Source organism: Leiobunum rupestre, chromosome 3 (assembly GCF_980474605.1).
Source record: "Leiobunum rupestre chromosome 3, qqLeiRupe1.1.hap1, whole genome shotgun sequence".
NCBI lineage: Eukaryota > Metazoa > Arthropoda > Arachnida > Opiliones > Sclerosomatidae > Leiobunum > Leiobunum rupestre.
This window is the reverse complement of record NC_143386.1, coordinates 27695859-27710343: the sequence shown is the minus strand read 5'-3', so window position 1 is coordinate 27710343 and position 14485 is coordinate 27695859.

Below are 14485 nucleotides of genomic sequence, written 5' to 3'. Positions count from 1 at the left end.
ATATATATACAAAGTTTAGAATTTACAATTGACGTATATCTACGTACTTAGTCCCTCGAGCCGATTCCGAAACAATTCGAATTGGCTGTTTTCTTAATACTATCTCTCAATTTTTCTGTTTACCCTTTTTATACTCGAAAAAAACAATTTACAACTGACATCATAATTATAAACTGGGGGCGGGGTAGAAGAGAAAACTTTTCGAAAACCAATCAAATTTAGTTATATCAAAATCAAAACAGTAGTCCTCCAAATTGGTAGTCAACCCAAAAATAAGTAATTAAAAATTTAAACTATATTCAAATTTTCCTAATGAATCATTATCGAACATAGGGCTCTAGAAATCGTCATCATACTCGTATTTTATTAAACGGTACAGATGTTTGTGAAACAATTTTGGTCAGGGACACTTTACGTGTTTCACTTTATCGATTTAAAATCATAGTTTTAAGCAAAATCGTAAAACTAAGTACTTACTTTCTTAATTACAAGTACGCTAGGACGTCGCTCGTAAATTGCTTAGCTTAATCAACTTATCTTCACTATAACAAGATCAGTTTACAAGAACACTTCATAGATTATCTTAAGTAGCGTATCTAAAGAATTTTAAATCGAGTTAAACGCTATAAAAGGAATTTTTTCGTAAAACTTGTCATTTGTGTTTGAAACTTCTTTACTCGTTAGAATATTTTTTTAATATTTGTCTTTAATATTTATCCATAATGGAAATTTCTCAGCAAATTCTGAAATTCGTAAGATTAACGAAATATGCATGCGCGCCTACTCGAGAAACACCTGGCTCTGCAGGTCTTGATTTATGTAGTGCATATAACTATGTTGTAGCCCCCATGGCAAGAGAGCTAATAAATACTGATTTAAGTGTAGTTATACCTGATTTCTGCTACGGACGTATTGGTAATATTATATATATATATATATATATATATATATATATATATATATATATATATATATATATATATATATATATATATATATATTTATTTAACGAATACCATGTTTTATATTTATTTATTTATTTCTAGCCCCTCGTTCGGGTCTTACCGTAAAACATGGTATTGATGTTTTAGCAGGTGTGATAGATAAAGATTACACTGGTACAATAGGGGTTGTCTTGATTAATCACGGGAAAAACGCATTTAAAATCTTCAGAGGCGATCGAATAGCTCAACTTATCTGCGAATGTATTTCGATGCCAGTTCCTATGGAATGCCTTGTGAGTTAAATTGATATGTTCCACCCTCCAAAATTATTATTATTATTATTTCAATTTTCCTGTTTTGGTTTGTATTAGCAAATTGAAGAAGATACAGAAAGAGGATCGAGAGGCTTCGGTTCTACAGATATTTGAAATAAATATTTAATGTGTGTTTTTTTTCATCCATATTCCTAATAATAATAAAACATGAAAATGGTTCGTATTTTGTTTATTGTTTAGAAAATTACAGTATGTCTCCCAACAGTAATTGTAAATGTTTTATATCGTTCAAACAATAATTCATTAGAGAATATATTTCAAAGGGGCAATTCCCACAGAATTTTTCTAAAAAGAGGTTTTCCAAAGGCTTAGAATAGTCGTTTGAGAGATGGAATCCACTGTATAGTTCTAAAAAGCCACAGGGATTCTCTCTCCTCTCCAAAGGTTTGAAAACACTATAGAAAGTTCTGAATTTTTGTTCGAGAACTTCATATGGATGATTGATTTTGCTGAAGTACGGAAAGTTGCTCATCAATTCTGGGTTTGCACTGATCGAACGCAATTACCTGGGGTACGCTAAGCGTCAAACTCCCAGTTAAACACATTTCATCTAGCAAATACTTTTGACTAAATGGTTGCAGAATCCAATTAAACTCTCCGCCTGTCGACGTTACGCGAAAGTAATGGTTGTAACAGCAATCCGAATACTGCTCAATAGTAGGCGTTGGTAGAGTAGTTCGTATTCCTGTTTGTGACCCCAGAGCGTCAATGACATAGGACCATTTTTCAGTAAGACAATCCCAAGATTGAATTGAGACAACGATACTATTGACACCGTTTGTTAAGTACACGGCTGGGGCACCATCAAAAATTGAAGCTGTAACTCCAAAAACCAGAGTGTGACTTCAGAGTAAGACATACTTTTTTAAAAAATAAAAAAAATCATTAAATAATGAAACGAAATGTAAGAAATTAAATATAATACACACCTTTCGCGAACTTATAATCCATAAGGAATATATTTATTTATTTATTTGATTAAAGCTATATATATAAATATATATATATATATATATATATATATATATGTTTGTTTTTTATCCCTTTGCAGATTTTCCTGTAGCGGATTTCAGGAATGGAATTGTTTTATAGTACAAAAATGACCCTCTTTTATACGAGATAATTATGAAATATGTATAGTAGAAATGTTAAAATAAAATTTGCATAATTGAGGACGTGTGAATATATAAAAATAGTAAACTTAAGGTTGTTTTTGTTTAACCCCCGATTTTTTTTAGGTATATGTTCATATTATATCCGTCCTCAGGTTATCTATATAAAAACAAATGGTTGTATAAAAAAATGATAAGAAAGAATAATAAAATTGTTGATTTAAAACAGAAAAGTTATGTCTGTCGATTGTTTGAGTTTTCTTAAATTTATATCATATACATTTCTACATGGTTTTATTTCATTGTAATAAAGTCTCTAACACTTATGAATAGATAATTGTATAATTGATTTACACATTATTAGAGTTAGAAATTTAGTCTTAGCAATTTACACTTTGCCTGTTTCTTAGGCCCGAGGTTTGCTTTTAAAACATCAATGCAATTAAGTTAAAAATATAAACACATTACATCTAATATAATTATTTTTAACTGAATTGAAAACCTTGATATATTTTTTTTTAAAACTGTGTTTTAATGTTATACAATTTCAAATGCAGGTATTGTGTACAGTACAGTACAAATGCATAATTTAATGAAGCAATTCTAATTTTAATACTTATATTTAATGAAATAGGAAAAATCTATTTCTAAAACCCTATTTTGAAACTCAAAAGAAACTGAAAGAGTTTCACATGGAATTGGGATTAGTGAGCAGCCATTATCACGTTACAATGTGGTTTTTGTTATGGAACCAATGACAATAAGCTTTAAACTTGGCTTACTTTGATAAAAAACGTCTCTTATTCCCCAAGAACATGTATATTTATCGAGAATGTACTAGCTCTATTAGATATTTTGGAGGAAGGGCGAACTAAAATTTATGCTTGTTTACGAAATTAATTAGCATATTTTAAAAAAAAAAACATTTATTCTTAACAAATGCATTCAGGTTAGGATATGATTTACGGAAAATGTACTTTCATGGGCTAGGCTTAGAAATTTAGTCTTAACTATTTACACTTTACAGGTTTTTAGGTTTAGCTTTAATTTTTTGCGTATTGGAAAATGTATTTCAGCATATTATTATAAGTAAAATTTTAGTGTTATCAAAGTCCACCAGTTAGGAAATGGTTTATGGATAGGAAAATATTTATAAATACTAAAGACAGAGGCAGAAACTAGGAGATCAGAGGAAAAAGATTTTTGAGATGCCCCTGATGTGATAGCCCACATTGAAGATGTTGAAATTGTTTGGTGAGAAATCACAAAACCTTTAAAATAAAATAATTGATTTTCCGTATTTAATTTTTTTCTTAAAATCCTACTACTACGCCAAGAATGTATTTATTTATTTATTTATTTATTTATACTCATGGAGAATGAATATGTTGAGAATATTTTTAGCGTTTCTCCAATTCCACCCGTTGAGATCTTTTAATATCACTGCTTTGAGAACCATGGCGCCATCTAAACTTTGAAATAATCCTTAATTAAATATATTGATAAAAGATTCTCACGTGACTTTCATTTTCTGTGCGCGCGCACCCGATTAATAAGATAACTGAACTTTGAGCAATGGATTTTTTTCCACTGGTACTTAAGATATGCCGTCAGGGTAGTCATGGGAATCAATTCTTAGTTACAGTTTTCGTTATCTCAATAAAGAGTCTTAGCATTGGGAATAGTCATTGAAGGTCACGCTGAAAAGTAAGTTATAATAATAATAATAATAATCGGCTAGGCTATTTTATTATATTTAAAATGAAATTTTTAGGCATTCTTTTATATATATATATATATATTGGAAATGTATTAGACAGAAATTAGGTCTAGTAGGGGTAAGATTAGCGTAGAAATTAAGTTACTATCACGTGACTCGTTCATTTTTCTGTGCACGCGCACGTTTAATAAGATAACTGAACTTTGAGCAATGGATTTTTTTCCACCGGTACTTAAGATATTCCGTCAGTGTAGTCATAGGATTTTTCACTCTTAATAAATACTTTAAAATGTAAAAAATAAGACTCATTATTGAAAAAAACATAACACTTAGCCATTTTTTTAGCAATCTTCTACGTAACTCAATTTTCCAAGAGGATTGTTTTCCGTAAACATTTTCAAGTGAGAGCTCGATTTTGATATCGTCAACGTGGTATTTCCAAAACTCTCCTTCGAGTAGCAAAGGGTTTTTTCCAAATACTCAAGTGGGTTAATATGTGCCGTCAATCATTAGAGGCAGTTTAAACTGTCAGAGAGAGAGAGACAGCCAATAGAATTTGAGGGTTATTTGAAGTTTAGATCACGTGATGAATTATTCTCAACAAGATAGGAATAAATTAATCTTCCGTGGGTCATTTCTCTACGGCGCATTGACGAGTAAAGACCTGCTGACGGATTGCTCAGTCTTTTCTACAGCTCGACAATGGATTTCTACCCGTAAAGTAAGTAACTATATTTTCTGTATCGACTTGAAACGTTTCGTCACTGGAAAAATCCGCACGTCACTAAGGAGCAACTAGCGAAGGCTGGATTCTACTAAATTCAGCGGGGCGATGAAGTACGATGTTACAAATGCCATGGCGTATTAGAAGGATGGAAATCAGGAGACGTACCAGAACTTGAACATGCTAGATTCTTTCCAAACTGTCCGGCTAGGGATAATTCACCATCGGAAAAAAAGTACCTTTCGCTAGAATGGGACATTCCCCCGACGCCAAAAGTAACTACGGTCTCTGACAAATGCATCTCACCTGTACCTGAAGAAGAAGAAGAAGACGATACTGCTGCTAAACACTACAAATACGTGAGTTAGAACTTTTAATTAAATTAAGTTGCAGGAGATCGTTTCACCCCATTTAAATGCCTGTAAACTTAACTACTTTAATTTGTTTTAATTGTGTAATGTACAAGATAACCATCTAATGGAATATTTCATAGTACCTACTAACATGTAAAACAAAGTTCTAAAATAAAAAATTAAATGTAAATAACTTGTTTTTATTGCCTAGAGATTAGAAAATTAAGGAGTTCTGAAGCGATAAGCAAACGGGTAAAAATCTAATCTCCAGATATCTGCGCGAGGAAAACTAATTTTGGAGAATGGGGATGGGGGAAAGTAGCTGGTGAACGAGAATCTGGTGATTAGAAATTCTGGTGATTAAGGGAGGAACGGGAGAATCTGGTGATTAGAAATTCTGGTGATTAAGGGAGGAACGGGAGAATCTGGTGAACGAGAATCTGGTGATTAGAAATTCTGGTGATTAAGGGGGAGAGGCGCGGGTGAACGAGAATCTGGTAATTAGAAATTCTGGTGATTAAGGGGGAGAGGCGCGGGTGAACGAGAATCTGGTGATTAGAAATTCTGGTGATTAAGGGAGGAACGGGAGAGCGGGTGAACGAGAATCTGGTGATTAGAAATTCTGGTGATTAAGGGGTAGAGGCGCGGGTGAACGGCGGGAGGAACGGGTGAACGGAGGGAGCTAAGGCTTTGTGTCCTTCTGGTGATTGAGAATGAAATTCTCAATCACCAGAAGAATATCCCCCTCTCTGAAGTCAAAGATAGCACATCGACTCTGTCATCATATTTCCCATACTAAGCGTGCTATAACAAACTAAGATTGATTTCTCGATCCAACTGTCAATCCCACAGTGCAAAGTTAATTACAATTTCCCCAATTTCACGAATTTCTCCCCGCCCTCATTTTTTTTCCGAAATGTATATTCGAGCGAAGAACAAACACAAGACACTAAAACGCGAAATTATGTATTTATATATTTATTTAGTATTTAAAGCAAGTGTTGGCTCTGTCGTTATTTTTGATTGGGTCTATGTATCAAAGATGGCTATGGTGGTTCAGATAGCCGGAAAAGGTGCTTCCACCCAGTATCGACTTTCAAAAACGTTCAATCGTTTATTTTCAAGTCGACAATTACATGTTGGCCGAAAAGCCAATCCAAAAGAGTAAGAATGAGGACGTGATTACAAATAGTCTTTTCTGATACGTGATTACGATTACCCAATGAGCTAAAAGCATGCTTTTGGGCCACGCCATATAGGTGAATTATGCTGGGTAATGTGCCTAATCAACTTGTTGAAATTTGCACGGTGCCGACCACTGTCGATAAAGAACGCAATTATACAAGGGCCGACTTTAATTATTTATATCATTTTAAAAAAGTTTTCCGCGATTATATTATTTGATTGCGTTTAAAAAGTGCCGCCATTTTGTCTATTTTCGTGTTTTTGGGAATAACTCTACAGCGGTTGGTGATATCATTTTTATGATAGAGACCAAAGTTGTGGATTATGTTATGTCCTATCGAATGTTATATTGTATGTCGTAGTTCGGAGGCTCCATCTAGCGGAAATAATTTTAAAACTACTACGCAATTAATAAAATCGTTAATTGTTCGACAATTGCTCAACAATGGCTCGGTATAGCACGTTTGTGATTTAGAATGATGTTGTAGACCTTGCAATTTCAAATCGAATGGTATATAAAAGGTTATGGTAACTGAAGCGACGATCAATACTTTATTTTAAACTATGTAATGTGTATTTAGGGGGCGGCGAACTAAGGGAAACCCCCCGGCGGAAGGTCTAGCTACGCCACTGAGCGGGAGTCAAATAATTCGACGATGCTAGTATCAGTAGTACGTTTTCCAAGTTCGCGGGGAAATTGATCGAAGTTCATTTCATTGAATTCTAATAGGGTATTCCGTTTACAAAACAAAAGTCACGCGGATAAGTGGTTTTTGTAGTGGTTTTTTTTGTCTAAAGACTGAAAGAAATCCGATGATCTCATAAATAAATAACCCACCCTTCTTGAGTTCTTTCACAATGCTGCCTCAACCCTTCATGATCTTGATATTAAGTGGTCCGGCATAGTCTACGCCACATCGTAGAAAAGCTCTTCCCAGGTTTACTCGAAAAGTTGGAAGATTGCTCATTAGCTGCTGCATGGTTTGCGCTTGTTGCCTTACACAGCGAACACACCGTCTGACATGGAACCGTTTTGCGTCACGGAGTCCAAGAATCCAATATATTGTTTGTAATGAGGCCATCATAAGCTGGGACCAGTCATGGAGAGTCTTGACATTATCGTGGTTGATAATTAGGTCATTTAGCTAGCTACATGTATGTCGAGGGATAATTATTGGCTGGATTCGGTCCATGGAAACGCGAGAGTGACGTAGTCGTCCTTCAACCCTCAGAATATCGCTTTCGAGAATGAACGGCGTAAGTGTAAGTAGTTTACTCTTGGATGGTACTATGGTAGTGGGTTCTGCGTCTTTACTTGCCGTAGTTGTTCTACAACGATTCAAGTTGTGAAACTTGAATACAAAGATTTAGAGCAAGATCCAATTCTTTTTTTTCTGCCAAGGCTCTTGCTCTTGGTTACAGGAACATAGTAAGTTCATCATACAACGGTCTTGATCAAGTTTATCTCACACGATATGAAGCAGAATCGCATCCCACTGTTGTACGGGTTCTTGCAGTACTCTAAGCTATCGAATGCATTCTGCGGTGGTATCAATTATGGCTGAGAGCTACTAACGACTCTTTCTTTACTCTGGGGTTGAGAGAACAAGCGTTTTATACGAGCGTTTATGGATTCTCTAGTGTTTTTGAACCGGTTCAGCAGGATACTCCACGCTTCTGGGTAGTTTCCGGGTCGGTGACTGGAATCGACTGATTTAGGAATGCCGCTTCGTCTCGACGGGACAACTTCAGATAAAAAAATTTCAGGGTTCCAAATAGAGAAGAGTTGCTGCGGATGGCTGCTGTGAGCAGGTCATGAAATGGGAACCAGTCCACCTATTTTCCTCCGAACGTTGGTAACTCCAGCTTTGCAGTTGTATCTAACTAGTAAGCGTGTCGAAGAAAATGATTACGTCTTCAATGCGAGTGACGAGCGCTTGATCCTCTTCTCATGTATCGCGAAGTCATCAGGATCGCATGAGGCTTCAATGTTGTTTTGAACGTCTTCCAATTCTTCCTCTGCGGTAGCGAAAAATCAAACGAAACATTTCTGGGGATTTAGATCTTTCCAAGATAAAAGTAATTTAAAGTAATCTGGATATTAGAAACTTTGCAAAACCCAATGAAACATTTAAAAAAAATTCAATGTCTCTTGTGATAAATATCGGAAATGTTTAACACGTATGGTCAATACTAGAAAATCATTGAATATATCTATTTCTAATTATTATAAATTTGAGACGCCAAATTGAAATTTGAGACACAGTTTTAATATTTGAAAGGTGGTATTAATATTCGAGATGCATTATTAATTTTCGAGACGCCGAATTAATAATTGAGACGCCGAATTAATAATTGAAATGCCGAATTAATATTTGAGACGGCATTTTAATATTTAAGACTCCGTATTAATATTTGAGACTAAATATTTATAACTGAAACACAATATTAATTATTGAAACACATTGTTAATATTTAAGATTGCTTGATTACATTTGAAGAGCATTGTTACTATTTAAGACGTACTATTAATATGTAAGATGTACTATTAATATTTGAGAAACGATATTAATATGTAAGATGTACTATTAATATTTGAGAAACGATATTAATATGTAAGATGTACTATTAATATTTGAGAAACGATATTAATATGTAAGATGTACTATTAATATTTGAGAAACGATATTAATATGTAAGATGTACTATTAATATTTGAGAAACGATATTAATATGTAAGATGTACTATTAATATTTGAGAAACGATATTAATATGTAAGATGTACTATTAATATTTGAGAAACGATATTAATATGTAAGATGTACTATTAATATTTGAGAAACGATATTAATATGTAAGATGTACTATTAATATTTGAGAAACGATATTAATATTGAGACACAATATAAATATTTGAGACACATTATTAACATTTGGAACTTTTATTTAAGAGACATTTAAATATAACAAAAGATCTGAAACATCAAAGTAAAAAGGGAAATTTATAAATAATTAGACAACAGTTACAATTTTTCAAAAGGCGAGCCCTTGGACTATATGCTTTATATAATATAGGTGTGATATGGTTTTCAGAAATAATGCCGATTTGAAAATCGAAGGCTACTATATTCCAAGGGGGCCGTTAGTCATGAACAATATTTGGGCGTGTCACATGAACCCCGACGACTGGAAAAACCCTTCGGAGTTCTGTCCTGAACCATTCCTCTCAGAAGACAAAACGAGAGTTCTGCAGAAGGAAATTTTCATCCTGTTTTCATACGGTAAGCGAAGACCATACCTATCACTAAATTGAAGATAAAATTTCTTATCACCAACTCAAATCCATCTAATTCTATTCGTCAGGAACAAAATCACTTTTTCGAGAAAAAACACCCTGTATATTTATCATAGCAAAATTTTAAATTTCAATTTACGGTCTGAGATAGATGAGTTTGAATTTAAAGTATGCGAGTCTCGCATTACGAGAAAAAAGTTTCCTTAAATGATGCTAATTATATTCGTTTGGTCCAGCAATATTTGACGTTCGAAACCTTTCCGACAGTCTTTATTTCAGAAATCTAACAATATTCCGTATAAAGAGCTTGAAAAGATGGTTTGAAATAATCTGTTTGAACAAACAAGAGAGCGCTTATCGGAAATATCTAAATTGTTTATCATTTGGTTAGTTACTAGTCAAATATTTCCTAACAAAATTAGTGCTCTAGTTTCAAGATATTTTAGTGTAATTTTGTTATTTTGGACCCATCTGAGCAGCCCAAATGTAAATATTATAATTTGTTATTTCTAGGCTGGCGAGATTGTCCAGGTCAATAATTAGCCATGATGCAGATCTACCTCGTCACGACCACTTTGATTCCGCAGTTCAAATTTGTCCCACCAAAGGGTGGACTCTCCTTAGAAATTTACGTTAAAATCAACGCGCAATCTAAACACCTTTACTTGAAAATTGTTTCAAGATAAAATTATCGAATATCGTCCTTAAACTATGTTACTTAATTCCATGTACAAGATACATAATAAAATTGTAATATGTTATCGGCATAAAACTCTTCTTTCAAGTACCTCCTGGTTAAAAATATTTATTTAATTTCAATTATTTTGCAGTTTCAAGTTAATGTATTTGAATGTCGTGGCAGTAACGTATCAAATGAAATTTAATAACATGTAGCTGAATTCACTGAAAACTATTTTGTTATGTTTTTTATTTACGGGGAATATCGGAGAAATGTAAAACTTTTAAATTTGCTTCTCGTTTTTATGCAGAAAGGTTTTAAAATTACAGTTATTGCTATTCAAGAACTTCTGGGGCAAACTACCGTTCAAATAATGCCAGTGTCAATTCAAAATTCTAAACCATAAATAAAAAATCTGTGCTCCGATAGTATTTTAGTTTATAAAGTCTATTCTTGACGTTGCATTATATACTTAATTGGAATTTAAACAGAATCTTTGACTATTCTCACTGGATGCAGGATTTTTTTCAAAACCAAATTGATTATTTTAAATTGATTAATTACATATTTGATAATAGCACCAAAGGTTTTTCAATAAGAATATTTTTTCTGGTCTGGACGTACAACTCATCAACCGGTCTACCGCCTGCCCAAGCATAACATATTTTTAATGTTTGGGAAAATTTTGCTCAATCTTCAGAAACCCTAGATCATTCCCTAGAAAAATAAGAAATAATCATATATATCTTAAGTAATCATAAAGTCGTTTTAGAAAAACTATTTATCAAGTTGAAGTGAAGGTTCTTCCATTGCTTTCATAATAAACACACTTTTTTGTTCCTCAAAAAGGATTTAACACTCTTTTACGCCATTTAACAACAAATATACAATTCTATTTGAAGAATGTATTTACTAATATATAAAAACGAGATGTACGATTACTTTGAGAAAATCAGATAGACTGATTATTGTAGGACATTGTTTGATGTATAACGAATATTTAGAGTCTGACAGAGCAGAAGTATACACACTTGAGATATCTTCTCATTATTTCTAAGATATCGGTAATTACAAACAACACTGCGCGGAATAGTAAAAATAAGTGAATATAGCTCGTCTACTGTTAAAGAATGGAACTAGCACAAATAGTTGCAATTATTATCCTAATTCTATTCCTTGTCAGAGGAGTGCAACTTTTTTAACATTAACAAATTTCAAGCCTCTTTGGAGTAAAATGTCAATTTATCTAATAAAGCTTAAATTGTGTATTTTCCAAAATTTATAGGACGGCCCATAAATTAAAATAAAATTATAATTAACAAAACTCTAGGCGCCACCAGTGTGCTTGTCTTCCAATTCTAGTAAAGCGCGGCCCAAAGAGAAGCGGCTACAGTACAATCCTGTATGAAGACGTAACCTTCTCGTTATTTAACCCTGTACGAGCAGAGATGGGCAGCTTTCGTGAGCGGCTTAACTATTTTGAGCGGAGATGAGCGGTTACATGTCTTTTTTACATTAGCGCTCAAATACCGCTAAAAAAGGCCCATGCATGTGTACGAGATTACATTTAACATTAAACTTTAAGTGGAGGGAAACCTCATCATAATTTAAATAACCTAATGTGTACAATTAAATAAAAAATGATTGTGTATTTGTATATGGCTATATATTAAATTAAACACTCATTATACGTTGAACTCCCAAAAATACCAAAACAAAGAAAGATGTTGCAGGGGGAAAAATAACAGATGGCGCCCCTGAATCCTAAGAGCCGCAAAGGATCTATTGGTAATATAAGGTTGTGACTGTTTCGCGATATCGGTAGTTGGATCTGTATGAATAACCCTTTCTTTCCACGATTGTTTTTTTGAAAAGTTTTGGTTGACTTTCCGTTTTAAGGAAATTATTCTGGGTTGGAAATCGATAGTCGTGTATAGTTTCAGCTGGTTCGATGGTATTAGCGGCTTTCGTCGTTTTAAGGTGGCCAACAACAAACTCGGTGATCATAACAACAAACGAGATGACTATTCCATAAAGATACAAATTGAAAACCTTTGACAAATAAGTCACCGTGAAGGAATTTGACTCTTCAACTTTAGCGTCATCATCAACAAGATTTTTCCGTACATTGAAATTGATGTATAAATCGTTAAGTGCGTTTAGCGAACATTCGAAGTATCTCAGGACACTGAAATAAAATTTAAATTATATTTATTTCTTATAAAAACAAACTTTGGTGGCACAGCTTATATTTAAGTGGTGACTAAGACAATTCTTAACCTTACGATAGTTAATAAATAAATGCAATTTAAATATGGAAATAAATGATTCAAAGAATTAAGAAAAAGTCATCTATATATATAAAATACGATGTTGTGAGTGTTGAGTTTGTTGCGTTTGTGTTCTGATGGACGTGCCTGTTCAGTCTGTTGTGTTTGTATGGGCGTTTTCTCTCCAACTTCTTCCTAATGACTTTGGGATGGACCGATTGCTGAATGTAATGCTACCTCTCAACGTCCAATGGCAAGGTTTCCACCCGTCTTAGTATCAATTGGCGATCGCATCGGGCGGGATTTAAACCCAGGACCTCCTGCTTGACAGGAGGACGTTCTACCACAGAACCACCGACACTTGTTACGCTTTATTGAAAATTAGACCTTCAGCTTTATCGGAAGCGTATTTAATAGAGTACGAAATTTTGGTTTAATTGAAATAGAATTGAAATTGAAATTATTGCATTGAAGAAATTCTGATTTAGCGTTTCTCTATTGATTAAAAACAAATGCGCCACCCAGGTTTCGAACCCAGACCATTCGGCTTGGCAGTCGAGCGCTCTACCACCGAACCACCGATAGCTGCTTAGGTTCACTGAAATTAAGACACGCATCGTAAGCATAATAGGTAATAAATTCTTTTTTTATTAATGCATTTATGAAGGCCTAATCTGGTTTTTTTACGAATGAAATTTTAAAGGTTAAATCTTGTTTTAGCGCAGTCAGCCGAGATAAGAGGGTTAAAGGGTAGACCCTGTGGGTGGTCCACTTTGTTAGTTTTTTGTTATTTATTTACGGGTATTCTTAACGACCTATATATAGTTGTGTTAATTCAAAGGAGATAATTTAACGTTAATTGCTTTAAGAGCTGGCGGTTAGTCAAGTGGCTCTCTGTGCTTTGTTGATGGTAAGGTTTTTGCTTCTTGTAAATATATTTGGTGTGGATATTTGGATATCTACGATTTCTAACGCAGTCAATGATTTCCTGGGTGTGTGAGTCATTATATGATATTGGAAATTGGACGGCATTGGTCTTTTCATGCGGTATGTGTCACAACGTCAACTGGAAGTCTACGAGCGTTGAAATAAAATGAGCGTTAAAGATGCGGCAAGTATTTCGTAAGCGAGAAAAATACAAATACCATCTGTAGATATTTCTTTCATTAAAATTTGCTTAGTATTATATTCAACTGATAAACATGTACTGTAAAAAGGGTTAAATTCAATTGTGCATTGTTTTAGTAAGTCTAACTCGCTGTTGTAACTACTTAATTTATAATATTCTGAATAAATTAAACTCGATTGTTTCGTCTCAATTATTTAAATTAAAATTAAAATTTTATACCGGGCAGTGTCTGAACCGAGAATACGTTTTTCGTAAATAACTATGAATTGCGGAGATATCTTTGGGGGTCGTGTCGAGAAATTAATACCATTAGGGACCATTCTTCCGAGGAGAGGTATATTTTGGCTTGCCAACTTGTTCATAATTACATCTTAGATTAATCAAAGAAAACAAATATATAACAAGATATGATATTTTGCACTCTCAAACGTTTCCAATTTAAAAAAATGTCTATTAACTATTAAAAAATAATTTCATTTGCATATTTAAAGTAAAGTGCATGTTTAAATAATTTTATTTGCATATTTAAAGTATAGTGCATGTTGTTTCCGTTTTCAAAACCCCAATTTACTAAACTAGCTGAAAGCCCGGCCGTATAGTGCATGTTGTTTCCGTTTTCTAAACCCCAATTTACTCAACTAGCTGACTGCCGGGCCATATAGTGCATGTTGGTTCCGTTTTCTAAACCCCAATTTAGCCAACTAGCTGAAAGCGCGGCTGGAGGCAGGGCTTCTCAGA